The 17,494-nt window shown below is 41.2% G+C and overlaps 1 protein-coding gene across 2 annotated transcripts in view; it reads right to left on the reverse strand.

Moving 5' to 3' along the window:
- The window catches only part of LOC140463908 (bMERB domain-containing protein 1-like), a 73,620-nt gene that overhangs the window by 7,469 nt on the left and 48,657 nt on the right, over positions 1 to 17,494 (reverse strand). The gene's annotated exons all lie outside the window — the stretch shown is intronic.

The following is a 17,494-nucleotide window of genomic DNA, read 5'->3' on the forward strand; positions in this document are numbered from 1 at the left end:
GCTGCAAGTACAAGCAACGTTTCAACGACTGAAAACCAGCTGTCAAAAACCAGACAGTTTTCTCCCAGATGCCTTTCCTAAAGCAAAGTGAACAGAAGAAGGAAGACACTGTTCTGAGCCTGATTCCAGAAAACAAAATTATTGAATTCATTTCATAGAATCCCTACAGTGTGGAAACAGTCCTGAAGAAGGGCTTATGCCCGAAACGTCGATTCTCCTGCTCCTTTGATGCTGCCTGACCTGCTGCGCTTTTCTAGCAACACATTTTTAAGCTCTATTTGGCCCACCAAGTCCACTTTGACCCTCCAAACAGCAACCACTCAGACCCATTCCCCCACCTGATTACTGTACTCTACATTTTCTCTGACGTATGCACCTAACCTAGGCATCCCTGAACACTATGGACAATTTAGCATGACCAATTCACATAACTTACACATCTTTTGATAGTGGGAGTAAACTGGAGCATCCAGAGGAAGTCCCTGCAGACACAGGGAGAATGTGCAAATTCCACACAGACAGTGTCCCTGGCACTGTGAGGCAGCAGAGCTAACTACTGAGCCACTGTGCCACATTGAGATTTGTTTACCCTTAGGACCAGCTCTGTCTCCCTCTGGCCATCTCCATTCTCTAGCCACAAAGCTACCTTTTCCATCAGCAAGAATATTCCAATTATAACATTTCTAGCTGCTTTCGAGGGAAGAAGATCTGAAGTCAGCCATTGCTCTCTGTCTCTGTTACTGCAGTTTTTAGATCAGAGTGGTGCTGGAAAAGTGTCCTCGGATGCTGCCTGAACTGCTGTGCTTTTCCAGCACCACTCTGATCTAAACTCTGGTTTCCCGCATCTGCAGTCCTCACTTTTGCCTATCTCTGTTCCTGCTGTCCAATTGAAGCACTCTATACTTGTAAGAATCACTCCTTTGTTAGATAAGTCAATTTTTAAAAATTTGTACTACCAAAACTTATAAATGTTCAATGTTTCGGCAGATAATGGTTTTGTAGTATTACTCTGATTACCTTTACTGGCACCTTGTGGTGTCTGTCACCTTTACCAATGTGTGTTTCAGTATTTTATGAAGATGTTTCATTTTTTGAATTTTTGTAGTTAAAGCATTGGGGACACTGATACATTTGAAAAGGTTAGAGAAACACCCAAACTGTTTCTTTTAGAAAGGGTCTCTGAAAGGAGAACAAAATATATTTTAAAAGATAGTTCTGCGTAGTCACATGCCTTAACATAATAGCTTGAACTAATTAACTGGAAGGCACATGCATAGACTTATAACTGTCAGGAATTAAGAATTATTTGGACTTTGTCTGGAGTTCAGTTGGGATTAAGCCTGTTGACAGGGAGAAGCTACCTAGCTACCTCTGCTGTTCTGAGAAAACCCTTGTGGAAAGTACAGTGTGAAATTGGTAAAACTCAGCTTGTTGTTCTGTTGAAAAGACATTTAGCTCTTAACAATTCCTGAACAAATTGCATTTACAAAGGTCGCAGTGACAAAGGTCGCAGTGACATAGAATCACTCTAGCGTGGAAACAGGCCATTTAGCCCAACAACTCCACACTAACCCTCCGAAGAGTATCCCATCCAGACCCATTCCCCTATCCTATTATTCTACATTTCCCCTGACAAATGCACCTAACCTACAATCCTTAAACATTACGGGCAATTTAGCATGGCCAATTCCCTTAACCTGCATCTTTGGACTGGTGGAGAAAACCCACGCAAATTCAGGGAGAATGTGCAAACTCCACACAGACAGTCACCCGAGGCTGGGATCAAACCCAGGTCCCTGGTGCTGTGAGGCAGCAGTGTTAACCACTGAGCCACCATGCCATATTTAGTCATATCTGTGTCAGCGTGCTAAGATGCTGATTGAAAGCCATCTTGAATATTTCATACCTTATCCTTTCCCCATCAATAATTATTCCCATTCACAATTATTAGCCAAAATGTTACATTCAAAATTAATCTCTGCATAATAGGTTATTTTCTCTGGTTAATTGGGGTGTGTGTGTGTGTTGTGGGTGTGTTATTTAGATGTGTAATTATTTATACTTCCCTATTTGAAATGATGCATTCATCAGCTTTACATCTTTGTCATGTTTTTCAAAATAAAACAGTAATTTTGGTCTTTATTAAAGAAACCTGATTGTTGGTTCTTTTATTCTAACCCTAAGTATATAATTGAGTATGTCAGTAACTAGATAAAGCACTTAAGCTTCTGTTGTGAGCAGTGGAGTGGTAGGTCTAGAGACAGGCAAAACACAACTCCAACTTTGGTTGTAACAGAAGTAAGTACTGCTTCAGGTAGTTTACAAATCCCACTTTTTCTATTTTTGTCTAAATCTTGTCTAATGATTGGGGTATAGGATACCATCATAGAGCCTTTAAAGAAGAGGCTTTGTTTTAGCTAACAAGTTGGTATACTGCATGATAGCAATAAGTACAACTTGGAAAACCACTCAGCATAATTACTTGGACTCTTAGGAACTGTACACACCACATTTTCTCCCTATGAAAACTCATGTGGAGGTCACTGTGATATCAACAGAATAGGAGATCTCAATGTAACATGAATATTAATTCCTTTAATATTATTTCCTTATACAACAGTTATGAGGGCCTGTGACACTCTGCCATCCTGTGAACTACAAACTAATTTTCTTTTATCATATTTATCAAAGAAAGCCATTGGAGAGGATTTGGTTCCACAATCTGTGAAAATTCCAAATCCAGCACAGTTTTGGTCATGACGGCACTAGATTTGGGCCACTGTAAACTTTCCAATCAAAAACAAACAATGAAAGGTTTCACAAGTTACCTCTTCTCTAATCTGAAGGATGCTTTCTCAAGTCAAACTTGGCTAATAAAGTCCAAAAGAATAAAATGGAAAGTATTAAAAAATTTCATTTAGATTAGGTCTCAGATGTCTGTCAGAAATGCCAGGTTATTAATAATATGAACTTAAATTCCAAAGGTCTGAATACTGACAACTGAGGAACTCCACGACAAGCTTTCCTCCAGCCTGAAAAATATCCATTGACCATTATTCTCTCTTTCCTATCACTCAGGCAATTTTGTTACCATAGTGATTGTAACAGGGTCAGCCAGGTAGACTTCATAGACTGGGGCTGTTAATCTGGTACTATCAGGAAGCCCTGGCTGACAGATAAGAACAGGAGCATCAGGGGTTCGGCCCAAACATGACACTAATTGTTAAAGTTCACTTGATAATGTAACTTTTAAAAAAGTTTTTTGCGATTTACATATGAAAGAACTGAAACCAACATGGTCATTCTAACAGATGAGAGACGTAGCAAATAATCCAGGTATTTTTCAATTTCTAATTTCAGTTACATCACACTGTAAACTTTTGCTATAAATTCTCTGTCTTACAATCTTATTCTCCACAACCACTATGGAAAATAAAGAGCATGAATGCATGGGAAGGGTTAAAGCATGAAGACCACTGGCAATCTGTTGCAAGGGGTCTGCAGAATGCTACATTAGTCAAAAGGTCACTGTGGCAGGATGGGATAAGAATAGTGAATGCTCTTACACCAATCAGCCGAGTAAGGTTGAGGTTGAAAGGTCACTACGGTGGGATGAAATAACACAGTTAGTAAAGTCAGCCTCGCCTACTAAATATCATTATGGCAGGTTTGGAACAGGTTGTAATAATAAATGTTTGAGACCCTTGACAATAAATATCTAATTAGTAGTTAATAGAGTCAGCCTGCTTGAGACCCTTGACAGTAAAATATCTAAACATGATGTTAGAATAACATTAAGTAGAATGTAGGAAAAACTATAGTGATGCAACTAAAGAGATAATGGGAACTAACATCACTGGTTTATTGTGTAGCTGGAGTGAGGTAATGTTGATTAACACAGTTGGACATGCTGATAAGCTAACAAAAATACGATATATAAAAAATAAAGAACCATCGACCCTGAGGTTCGTGGGCATTCAAGCATCTGCTTTCTGAATGTCATGGTTTTTGTTTGCAAATAAAAGACCTACTCCTTGAAGAACTCTCCACGTCTCCTGGTGATTCTCTACATTTTCTCCATGACACTACCTGACGAAGGAGCAGTGCTCTGAAAGCTAGTGCTTCCAATTAAACCTGTTGGACTATAACCTGGTGCTGTGCGATTTTTAACTTTGTACACCCCAGTGCAACACCGGCATCTCCAAAGCATTATTTGAGAAGTTTGACTCACTCAATTCTGCCTTCAAAGACTGGACCCAGGATGTGGAAAGAATACATAACTTTTTCCAGGCAAAAGACATTGGAGCAGATGAAAAGCAACAAGCAATCCTGATAGTTTATGGACCTACAACTTTTTCAATTATGCAGGTAGTGGAATGTCATTTATAAATAAAATAGTTCTTTTGGGATGCTGAAAGTAATATTGGTGAACTCAATTGCAGGCTGAGAAAACTGGCCAACTGAACAGTTTGTTGGGAATTGGATCAGCTCAGTCAGAAAGGTATGCAAACCAGTTACTTTGATTGATTATATTGAATAAGTGCTAATGAGACACTGGAACTGAGATATTAAGCCAGGAAGTTTGCAGCATTCACTGTCAAAAGTTGAACCAAACGAGAGACAGAGAGATATATAAGTCATTCACCTTGATTGACTATTGAATGGGTTGTTGACACAATACTACAAGGTTTTGGGTGGAACAATAGGTCTGAGTTTCAATAGAATTTCTGAGACAGCTCGGCTCCTAAGGTCAGCTCAATCCATAAGAGAAAGTATAATATGCAACACTGTCTTTTGTTATACCCTTCCTGAGGAAGAAACTCAATGTAAATTATGCTAATTACATTGTTACATCAAACTACTGCTAAGCCACTGCACTCAGAAATGACCCAGATAACTAGTCAAAGCAGGAAGACAGCTTTGACTCTAGTTCTACCAGCTCTGATCAGGATAGTATACACTTTTTAACATCTTGCGCTCCCAAAGCAGATTTTAAATTGGTGTGTGGGCATAGACATTTAAGAACTGGAACGTTACTTGGCATGTTAGAGGGAAGACTGGTTTTGTAAAGTTGTGTATGTGTCTGTCTTCTGTTTCAATGGTAATAAATCAAGCCTCATGGTAGACCATATCTAATTATTCATGTAAAATGAATCCAACTAAGTAAACAAGTAGATGAGGCCTTACCAAAATGAAGCTTACAGTTATTAGGAGCCTATCTTCCCCTGAGGCACCAGATACTAAAAGCTGTCAGGGGTTGATGAATTTAGTTAAAGAATATCACACAACACCAAGCCTCCTCTAATTCTAAGTCACTACCATTTTTACTCGGCAGTTCAAGAACCAGGGGGATCCGTGTTGGGACTTTCGAGGTTAAGACGACTGGCAGAGGCATGTGACTTTCGTTTAACCCTTAATGAGATGCTGAGAGTCTATTTGGTATGTGGGATTAATGATGCAACCATACAAAAGTGCCTACTAGCTGTAGCAAAACTGAAGCAGGAAACATAATGGCTTTAACATTGGAAATGCAGCAAGTGGAGCATATGAGTTACAGGGTATTCCAATGGAAATGGAAACCTTTGTCAGTCTGACTGAGCCTGAGGGACACCACATGAGTGAAGGCAATTGTATAGCCTCACTCAGGACATATCCTGAACAGACATACTCTAGGTCAGCCCACAACAAAACCCTAGAACAAAACCATAATTAGATGTGACTATAATTAGTTACCACTGTGAAAGGCTCAGGCCCAAGCCAGATGGGGCAGAATGGGTTGAGAAAGATTCAACTTGATTGGTCCAACTTTTATCGATTAAAAACTGGCAGTCTAAGTGAAGTCCGAATTAAAAAGAGTGATAAAGGTGTACAGCATGGAAACAGACCCTTCGGTCCAACCCTTCCATGCCAACCAGATATCCCAACCCAATCTAGTCCCACCTGCCAGCAACCCGGCCCATATCCCTCCAAACTCTTCCTATTCATATACCCATCCAAATGCCTCTTAAATGGCGCAATTGTACCAGCCTCTACCACATCCTCTGGCAGCTCATTCCATACCTGTACCACTCTCTGTGTAAAAAGGTTGGCCCTTAGGTCACTTTTATTTCTTTCCCCTCTCACCCTAAACCTATGTCCTCTAGTTCTGGATTCCCTGACCCCAGGGAAAACACTTTGCTTATTTACCCTATCCATGCCCCTCATAATTTTGTAAAGCTCTATATGGTCACCCCTCACCTGGTATGACAGGTTGGCGCAACATTGAGGGCTGAAGGGCCTGTACTGCGCTGTAATGTTCTATGTTCTATGTTCAACCTCCGAAGCTCCAGGGAAAACAGCCCCAACTTGTTCAGCCTCTCCCTAAAGCTCAAATCCTCCAACCTTGGCAACATCCTTGTAAATCTTTTCTGAACCCTCTCAAGTTTCCAATGCAATATTCCAACAGTGGCCTAACCAATGTCCTGTACAACTACAACATGACCTCCCAGCTCATGTACACAATACTCTGACCAATAAAAGAAAGCATACCAAATGCCTTCTTCACTATCCTATCTACCTGCGACTCCACTTTCAAGGAGCGATGAATCTGAACTCCAAGGTTTCTTTGTTCAGCAACACTACCTAGGACCTTACCATTAAGTCCTGCTAAGATTTGCTTTCCCAAAATGCAGCACCTCACATTTATCTGAATTAAACTCCATCTGCCACTTCTCAGCCCATTGGCCCACCTGGTCAAGATCCTGTTGTAATCTGAGGTAACCCTCTTCACTGTCCACTATACCTCGATTTTTCAGGAAGGTCTCAGGGCTATCAAAGGAGCCAAGGCTACCTTGCATGTTGACTAGGAAGCATTCCCATGATTCTGAAAGGGTCACCCAGTGCCATTTACTTTAGGGGGAATAGTCAAGACTGAAATCAGAAGGCAAGAAAGTGAAGGAAATATCAAACCAGTCCAGTTTGCAAAATGAGCAGCACCCAGTCGAACCAATTGCAAAACCCAATGTGTCGGTTCACTTTTGTGGGATCTTAAACAAATGGTAAATTGCTTTTTGCAGCTTGATAAATACCCAATCTTTCACATAGAGGGTTTACACATAAAGCTGGCAGGGGGGCTGTCCTTCACAAAATTGAAAATGAGACACGCATACTTCCAACTGCAGCTAGAAACAGCCTAGAGCTTTACTGAATATCAAACTGCCTAGGACCAACTCTCATGCAACAAGGGATAGTTCTAACAGAGTCGCAAATGTAATCTAATCTAAGTAATCTAATCTAATCTAATCTAAAATGGGGAGAAGACTCTGCACCAGGTTAAATCAGATCTTCCCGGACCTGGAGGGGCAGATGAAATGGAACGCCATTGCGTGACACAAGGCTCCAATAAGCCTTGTGTTTACTTCTGGAAACAAAATTTGGTGTAGGAACTATGGGAATGGCACTGCATAGGTAAATTGCATGGTCAACATGAGGTCAGGTATAAAGGTCATGCAGATGTTTAAGAATCCTGAACAGGCACGTGGATCATATGAAAGCTGCAAACTTGCAAACGGTGTGGGAACATAATGTGCCCGACTCCTCGACAGTCTTTCTGACTGTTCGGGCAATTGTGAATTCTCCCACTCCATCAAGCGTTGAAATTACTTTGGAATCTGAGATGGACATGACAGATATTGCAACCTTGACGCCGTTGCTGCCCGAACAGGAGAATGAATTTGTTCCAAGATGCTTCGGGCACAAGAGGCAAAGTACTGTGGGATACATGGTGCCCGTTTCAGAGGCACAGTTGGATAAACCTGACCTGGTGCTAAAATGCTCCGGGAGGAGTTACAAACAAAACAGCCTATGTCCTCAGACTCTGTGGGGGGAAGGATGTAGTGATTGTAACAAGGTCAGCAAGGTGCACCTCGTGAGTTCCCTAATTGGGGCTGTTAATCTGGTCCAATCAGGGACCCCTGACTCACAGATATAAACAGAAGTGCATTATTTCCTCGTCCAATTCTGTTTTGATTTAGTCCCTACCCTCCCCTTCACTGTTTTGATCACACAGCATTGCCCTGTGGTTTGAAGGGCAGTGCTTGTCACTGGCCACTCGGGTGTTTTTCATATCTTCCTGGTGGTGGAAATTGAATAAAGATCTGTGCACTTTGTGTCTTTCACTGTGTCTCACATCTACACGCACACACCATGGGTGCTGGGGAAAAAAATAAGCACTACCGCACTTAGGTGGTAGTGTGGGGGTTAGATATATAAAAAAAAAGAAATAAAAAAGAAAAAAAAAAGAATAATAAAAAGAAAAAAAAAATAAACAGAAGTGCATTATTTCCTCGTCCAATTCTGTTTTGATTTAGTCCCTACCCTCCCCTTCACTGTTTTGATCACACAGCATTGCCCTGTGGTTTGAAGGGCAGTGCTTGTCACTGGCCACTCGGGTGTCTTTCCTGTCTTCCTGGTGGTGGAAATTGAATAAAGATTCGTACACTTTGTGTCTTTCACTGTGTCTCACACCTGCACACACACACCATGGGTGCTGGGGAAAAAATAAGCACTACCGCACTTAGGCGGTAGTGTGGGGGTTAAAGAAAAGAAAAAGAAGAAAAAAAAAAGGAAAAAAAATAAAAGAAGAAGAAAGAAGAGAAAGAGAAAAAAAAAATAAAACCAGGAGGTCACAGTGTAAAGATTATATTTTAAATTACAAACATTGTGTCTACATTAAAAAAAAATAAACAGAAGTGCATTATTTCCTCGTCCAATTCTGTTTTGATTTAACCCCTGCCCTCCCCTTCACTGTTTTGATCACACAGCATTGCCCTGTGGTTTGAAGGGCAGTGATCGTCACTGGCCACTTGGGTGTTTTTCCTGTCTTCCTGGTGGTGGAAATTGAATAAAGATTCGTACACTTTGTGTCTTTCACTGTGTCTCACACCTGCACACACACACCATGGGTGCTGGGGAAAAAATAAGCTCTACCGCAGTTAGGCGGTAGTGTGGGGGTTAAAAAAAAACAAGTAAAAAAAAAGAAAAAAAAGGAAAAGAAAAAAAAGAAAAAAAGAAAAACAAAAAAAAGAGAAAAAAAAAGAAAAAAAAATATATAAATAGGGGTTACGTTAGAGCCCGGGAAAAAAAGAAGATAAACAGAAGTGCATTATTTCCTCGTCCAATTCTGTTTTGATTTAACCCCTGCCCTCCCCTTCACTGTTTTGATCACACAGCATTGCCCTGTGGTTTGAAGGGCAGTGCTTGTCACTAGCCACTCGGGTGTTTTTCCTATCTTCCTGTTGGTGGCAATTGAATAAAGATTCATGCACTTTGTGTCTTTCACTGTGTCTCACACCTACACACACACCATGGGTGCTGGGGAAAAAATAAGCACTACCGCACTTAGGCGGTAGTGTGGGGGTTAAAAAGAAGAAAAAGAAAAAGAAAAAAAAAATTTAAAAAAAGATATAACCAGGAGAAAAAAAAGTGAACTGAGGGTCACACAGCATTGCCCTTTGATGTAAAAAAAATTTTAAAAAGTAAAGAAAAAATAAACAGGAGTGCATTATTTCCTCGTCCAATTCTGTTTTGATTTAACCCCTGCCCTCCCCTTCACTGTTTTGATCACACAGCATTGCCCTGTGGTTTGAAGGGCAGTGATCGTCACTGGCCACTCGGGTGTTTTTCCTATCTTCCTGGTGGTGGAAATTGAATAAAGATTCGTGCACTTTGTGTCTCTCACGGTGTCTCACACTTGCACACACACACCATGGGTGCTGGGGAAAAAAATAAGCACTACCGCAGTTAGGCGAGAGTGTGGGGGTAATTAAGCGAAAAAAAATAAACAGGAGTAAAAAAGAATTTTTAAAAATAAGCAGGAGTGTCAGAGGTTCTGTTCACTCTGAAAGCTGGCTCTGAGTAATGGACTGGGTCATAGAGTCATACAGCACAGAAACTGACCCTTCAGTCCAACGCGTCCATGCTGACCAGGTATCCTACATTTATGTAGTCCCATTTGCCAGCATTTCGCCTACATCACTCTAAAGCCTTCCTATTTATGTACCCATCTAGATGCCTTTTAAATGTTGTAATTATACCAGCCTCCACCACTTCCTCTGGCTGGTCATTCCTTACACACAACACCTACTGCATAGAAAAGTTGCCACTTTGGTCCCATTTATACTTTCCCACTGTCACCTTAAACCTATGCTGTCTAGTTTTGGACTCTCCTACCTGGGGAAAGACCTTGGCTATACACCATCTTCATGACCCTCATGATTTTATAAATCTCTATAAGGTCAGCCCTTAGTCTCCGACAATCCAGTATATATCAGTGTCAATGACTTTGGGGAAAGGGTAACTTAGTGACAGGTTACCAGCTTCTGTGAAGTTATTTCAGTTACCACATCATATTATCCCTGATATTCTAAAGCTTTCCTCACTAATCTGTTCTGTGGTACTCTATCAAACATCTTTTGGAACTCCATGTCATATCAACATTCTTCCCTTCATCAGTCCTCTCAGTTGCCTCTTCAAAAAATCTCCAGAAAACTAGTTAGACACGATATTCCCAGAACAATCCCAAAACTCTTCCAAATCAATCCACATTAATTCTATCCTGAATAATTGTTTCTAGAGGTTTCACCACTACAAAAGCTAAACTAACTGTTCTGTAATTGCTGGGCCTACTTTACAAGCATTTATGAACAAGGGTGTAATGTTTGCAATTGTCCACTCATTGACATACCCTTGAATGCAGGGAAGATTTAAAATTAAATGCCCCTCCCTCTGCAATTTCCTTCAGTATCCTGGGACATATCTGATCGAGTCTAGTGCCTTATTCAAATTAAACACTAACAACTTATTCAATACCTGCAACTGCTCTCCCCACCCTTCCACATCCCCCCTCCCCACACCCTCACCCTCACCACCCACCTTACCAACTTTAAACCCTTCTAGTGACTGAGTTTCCTCCTCTGCCACAACAGACTGGACAACAGCTGACTCATGGGTAAACACAGACGCAAAATATTCATTTAACACCTCGTCATGCCTCTTACCTGTGCTGTAAATGCTCTTTTTGGAGTCCTACCGTTCCATTTGCCACCCTTTTACTATCGGTGTACTTGGACAAAATATTGGGATTTCCCTTTATGTTAGCTGTCAGTCTGTTTCATAATCCTTCTTTACTTTCACAGTGAGAGTGCCAGAGAAAATGAGAAAATTCATCCCAATATCCCTTTTAAATACAACACTGAACTAGAATCAGAAATAGCACTCTTATATTCATCTGTCTGCCAATGAAGGAACTAGCAGCTGTGATCTGGGAATTACAACACAAAACTAAAGCTAGGCAAGATGTTGAAATAATCTTGCTCATATTTTAGATCTAAATTTAGACTAGTATTCCTCAGCAAAAATGATTATATATTGATTATTTACACTTGACCCGGTTGAACAAATTGAACCATACATCACACTCTCTAAAAACACAGAGGTGCCACCAAGCATCATTGAGCATTGTTTAACGTCACCACCAAAAGGTTAGCTTCAAACTAAAACCAATCAGAAACACAACTTCAGCAATTACTGACAGTAAATATTAATGGGCAAATATTTTGTGGGTTTATTCAACATTGCTGCAGATCTGAGTTCCAGACTGAAAATCCACATGTCAACAGTGAGTTCCAAATAATGTCAAGAAAATTATCACCAGATCAGGTTCAACAGTTGGAAGGAATTTACACCTGCCTTGGAATACTTTGAGCAGGCATCACAAAAATGTTGCAAATAAAGCCTCGAAATACTTCTCTAGCACACAGGGACTCTCATTAAATCTACCTACCAACATTACCACATTTCTTCCCACTGTTAACAGACTCCTTAGAATTGACCTCTACAGTCAATCCTACGGCCATTCCTCTCTCTCTCTCTCTCACATCTTGAATGATGCCACATACGTGAACATAGAACAGTACAGCAAAGGAATAGGCCCTTCAGCCCACCATGATGCCATTCTAAACTCATCCCATCTGCCTGCACATAGTTCATATCATTCTATTCCCTGCCTGTTCATTTGTCTGTCTAAAAGCCTCTTAAGCATTGTTATTGCATCTGCTTCCACCACTTCCCTTGGCAGCACATTCTCTCCATGTAAAAGACTTTTTTCTCAATTCTCCATTAACCTTTTCCTCTCTCACCTTAAACCTATGCCCCCTTGTATTTGATATTTCAGCCCTGGGAAAAAGGCTCCTGAAGAAGGGCTGATGCCCGAAACGTCGATTCTCCTGTTCCTTGGATGCTGCCTGACCTGCTGCGCTTTTCCAGCAACACATTTTCAGCTACCTAACACTATGGGCAATTTAGCATTGCCAATTCACCTAACCTGCACATCTTTGGATTGTGGGAGGAAACAGGAGCCCCCGGAGGAAACCCACACAGACACGGGGAGAATGTGCAAACTCCACACAGACAGTCGCCCAAGGTTGGAATCGAACCTGGGTGTCTGGCGCTGTGAGGCAACAGTGCTAACCACTGAGCCACTGTGCCACCTACTTATCCAAAATCTCCTCTTTATCAACTTTAAATCCTTCCAGTGACTGAATTTTCTCCTCTGAGACCCCAGGCTGGGCAATATCTGCCTCATGAGTAAACAGAGGTACAAAGTATTCATTTAATTCCGTGTAAATGCCCTTTTTCATCCATAATCAGCCCTACATCTCCTTTTACCATCCTTTATACTATTGCTGTACTTTTAACAGAATCTTTAGAACTGACTCCCACAATCAATCCTTACATCATTCTTCTCTCTCACACCCATTAATGGTGCCATATAAATGAAAATTGTTGTCCAGTTTTAACTGATATAATGAGGGTGAAAAATTATTTTAACAAAGGGAAATCCATGACCCATACCCTTAATTGCTTCAAAAAACCAATTGACACATTTGGGAAATTGATTATTTAAATAAATTTCACACATTCTGCATAACAGAATGCTTCATAATATTTTAAGACAAAGTTAAAAATTTAAAAAGGAAAACTGAAGCAGTCGGCTAATGTTAAAAATTACACTGTTTTGAAAGTGTAATGTTGATCTGTTTTGATTTCAAAATGCCAAGAGGACACTTGATTGTTCCAATTTCAAGCAGCTTTTCTCAGTTGGGTGCAATCTCAGTAATCAACTCCACTTCCTCCTCAGAAACAAGATAGTGCACAACAATCAGCTGGGGCATCAAGAGGGAAATGGATTCCGTTCCATTCACATCCTTATCTCCATCTATCTTAATTCATCTAAACACAGCTGCTACAGCCTCTTGACTTGTCGGTTCAGGAACAGTAGCCTTGGCAGCATAATTCTTCCAAATCTCCGAAGGTCGCAAACACAATTTGTGGGACATCAACGAAAGAATTGGCTTTACCTTCGAATTTTGAAACATTTCTGCAGTGTGAATGGCTTCACAGGATTCTAAGTAGTATGTAGTATATGCATGGCATCCAATCAGGTAACCTTTCAGGCAATGTAAATGAACTTTTTTTGTTCTGTGTTCTGGGAGTGTGTTGCATTTTGGTTTCTCTGTTGTGAGGAGGATATACAAAGTTGTCAGACTCCACAGGATATTATCAGGTATACAGTTAGAAATACAAATAGAGAAGAATTAACTGAAGTAGTGTCTAATGGTCTGTGCTTTGCTCTTCCTCGTGTATATACATCTCCTCAACTCCAGCTTACTCACTGCAGCAATACCGAACTTGCTACACTTTTACTTATTTGCAACATTGGTCTTCAATGTTATAGAATGTGGAAGGGAAAGAATGAATAATTTGAATCATCTTGTGGAATCCAATTAACTGATTATTTTTGACTCATTAATGTACTGATGCAGAAGTAAAGTTTTAGAACTCTTTATTCTTCACTCCACTGGTGTCGCCTGACCCTGCAGAGTGCTTCCAGAATTTTCTGTTTTTATGTTGGCGGACTGAACTGACTGAACAAGTTTGCAAAGCCATCTGTGTGAGACATTAGCAGCCAGGAAAATTAAATGACTCGCACACTTTCACTGATTGGAAACCGGTCTGTTTATTTTTGTTGGTTTTGTCAACTTTGTGAGCTTGGTACTGCAGAATTCATGGCAATTCAGTTGTGTGTTTTCATTCATCTATTCGGAATATTATTCATTAATGGGTTTACAAGAACTGTGAGTCTGAATTTAATAATTCAATATTCATTGTCTGGGGAAGAGCAGCAAGTATTGAGCAGATTGCATTTTAAAATCTTGAAAATCTAAAGGATTCCCCTCCAGCTGCATGAATAGAAATGCCGTCCTGGAACAAATTCCACTTTCCAAGGCCTTACATTTTTCCCAGTTCTTCTGGAAGGATTGATCAGACAGATCAAATACAAATAAAACTCCTTAACCCCAATTCTCCTGTTTTACCAGCAAGTGTGTGAATTAAGATATTTTACACTGTGTCACTTCTGCCAAACCTTCAGTTGCTGGGTCCCACTCAGTTGCTGGCACTAAGTGATACACTCCTTCAGTTTTATGAATCTGGCAACAAAACAGGCCAATTGTTTTCTGCTCACTGGGTAGGGCATGATTTCAGGCAAAATCAGGAATCTTTTCCCAAAGCTTATCCATCATTTACAAGGCACAAGACAGGATTGCGATGGAATACACCCCACCTATCCATTAGTGTGGCGCCAAACAACACTCAAGAAGCTCAACACCATCCACAAAGCAGCACACTTGACTGGTACCCCATCCAACAACATTCATTGTCTATACCACCAATGCAACAGACCTTTTGGGTGGACCACTGAAAAGATCCACTGCAGCAACTTACCAAGGGTTTTTCATTGCTGCCTCTAAACCTGTGCATCTACCCCCCGAGAGTGATAAGGGTACCAGACAGATGAGAGTGTCACCATTACCTCTAAGTCACACATCAAAATGTTCTCCTGTTAGTTAAGAAAAAAGGTGGTTCTTTTAATTGCAGGAGGCGGAGATTCATTGTGGGAGAGGGTGTGATTGACAGCAGTTCCAACAGGAAATGGAGGGACAAGACCCTGACTTTAAAAGGCAGCTTGAGCCTTACAAGGATGGCCTGATGGGAAACTAGGTTTCTTCTTTGGATTCAATCCTCAAGGCTAATGGGATGGTATCTTTTATTTTGAGAGAGATTGAACATAAAGCAAGACTTCACGTTTCAGTTATACAAAGCATTGGTGAGACCACATCTGGAATGCTATGCGCAGTTTTGGTCTTTTAACTTAGTAAAGACTGGTAAATCCACTGGAGGCAGTTAAGATGAAGTTTACTAAATTGTCACCTAAAATGGGTGGGTTGTCTTATGAGGACAGGTTGGATAGGTTGGGCTACTTTCTACAGAAATTTAGATGCATAAGAGGGTGACTTGATCGAAGTTAAAGAATGTCTCTTCTTGCGGATCAGTCCAGAACAAGGAGAAACTGTTTAAAAATTACGGCTCACACTTTTTGGATAGAAATGAGGAGAATTGTCTTTCTCTTTGAGTTGTGCCACTTTGGAACTCTGCCTCAGAAGGTGGTGGAGGCGAAGCCATTAAATATCTTTAATACAGATGTAGACAGATTGTCGTTAGGCCAGGGAATCAAAGGAACCAAGCACAAGGGGTAGAATGGTCTTCTTCTGCTCCTATTCTATGTATGTACATTCATCTGGGTTCCCTACATTGAATGCATTGTGTGCTGATCCAGCACACAGAATCACAGCATATTTTCAGATATTCATTGTGTACTACCTGAGCATTTAAGGATTGGAATCATGTTCTGTTCAGAAATCCATATGAATCCTCATAGATGACCTCCAATTCTGAGTGAGTACCTCTGATTGCTCAAGATGACAGCTATGCTATAAAACTCCAGTGACCAGCAATTTGGGTGTCCATCGAAAAAGACAAAGAAATATTTTTGTAGATCTAATCTTAATCCCAGACAGAACCACTAAATCACTTAAGAATGGTTTAGATGAGCAGAGCACTTAATATAAGGGAATTGAGCACTTAATATAAGGGAATTGTGGTTGCTGGCAAGAGGATCATTAATACAAACAGTTACTCTGCATGGAAATTCATTCTATCCTGACATTGGAGTACTGTCTTTCTCTAAGGACTACTAAATGTGTATTGCAGTTTTTGATTAGTGATGTGCTTATCATGGTGTGATGTGCTGGTTTCAAATCCCCTAACAAACAAATCAAACTGAAAGGTCCTCTTAAAACATAAGAGAACGTCAGGACTGTAGATGCTGGAGACCAGAGTCGAAAAGTGTGGTGCTGGAAAAGCACAACAGGTCAGGCAGCATCCAGGGAGCAGGAGAGTTGATGTTTCGGGCATAAGCCCTTCATCAGGAATGTGAGGGGGTGAAGGGGACTGAGAGATAAGTATGATGGTGGGACTAAGGTAGTTGGAAAGGTGATAATTAGATGCAGTTGGAGGTAGATAGTGATAGGTCAGAGGGCAGGGGGTGCAGATAGGTATGAAGGAAGATGGACAGGTAGGACAGTTCAAGAGGGTGCTGCTGAGTTGGGGGGTTAGATCTGGGATGAGGTGGGGGGAAGGGAGATTAGGAAGTCAACATTGATGCAGTATGGTTGAAAGGTCACAAGGAAAAAAACGAGGCATTCTTCCTCCAGTCATCGGGTGTCTTTGAATTAGCAGTGGATGAGACCAAGGACTTTTACATGTCCTTGGCAAAGTGGGAGGGGGTGGCCACATGGTGGTGCAGTTGTTTACTGCATTTGTTCCAGAGATGTTCCCTGAAATGTTCCATGGGTTCTCATCCTGTCTCTCCAATGTAGAGAAGATCACATTGAGAGCAATAGACACAGTAGATGAAGTGTTTGGATGTACAAGGCTTTGGGGCCTTGGACAGATGTGAGGGGGAGTTGTGGGCACAAGGTTTACACCTCTCGTGGTGGCAAGGGAAGGTAGAGGATGTGGAAGGTGCGTTGTGGACCTAACAAGGGAGTCATAGAACTCAGATAGGAATGGGGAGGGAAATATGTCTCTGGTGGTGGGGTTTGATTGTAGGTGTGGAAATGGTGGAGAATTACGCACCCTATCTGGAGATTAGTGGGGTGGAAGGTGAGGACTGGGGTGGGGGGGGCGGTTCTATCCTTGTTGTTGGAGGGATGGGGCTCAAGGGCCGAGGTGTGAGACATGGAGGAGATGCTTGATCATGGGAGGGAAAATTGTGGTCCTTGAAATAGGAGGTCATCTGGGATGTCCTTGGGTCCTGGGAGCAGATATAGCTGAGGCAGAGGAATTGGGAATAAGGGATGATGTTTTTAGAGGAAGGAGGTGTGGGAAAAGATGTAGTCCACGTAGCTGTGGGAGTCGGTAGGTATGAAGTAGATATCTGTGTTGAGTCGGTTGACAGAGGTGGCTTCAGAGAGGTTGAGGAAGGGGAGGAGGTGTCCAAGATGGTCCAGGTGAACTTAAGGTCAGGGTGGAAGGTTTTAGCGAAGTTGATGAA

This window comes from Chiloscyllium punctatum, chromosome 39, assembly GCF_047496795.1.
Source record: "Chiloscyllium punctatum isolate Juve2018m chromosome 39, sChiPun1.3, whole genome shotgun sequence".
Classification (NCBI taxonomy): Eukaryota; Metazoa; Chordata; class Chondrichthyes; order Orectolobiformes; family Hemiscylliidae; genus Chiloscyllium; species Chiloscyllium punctatum.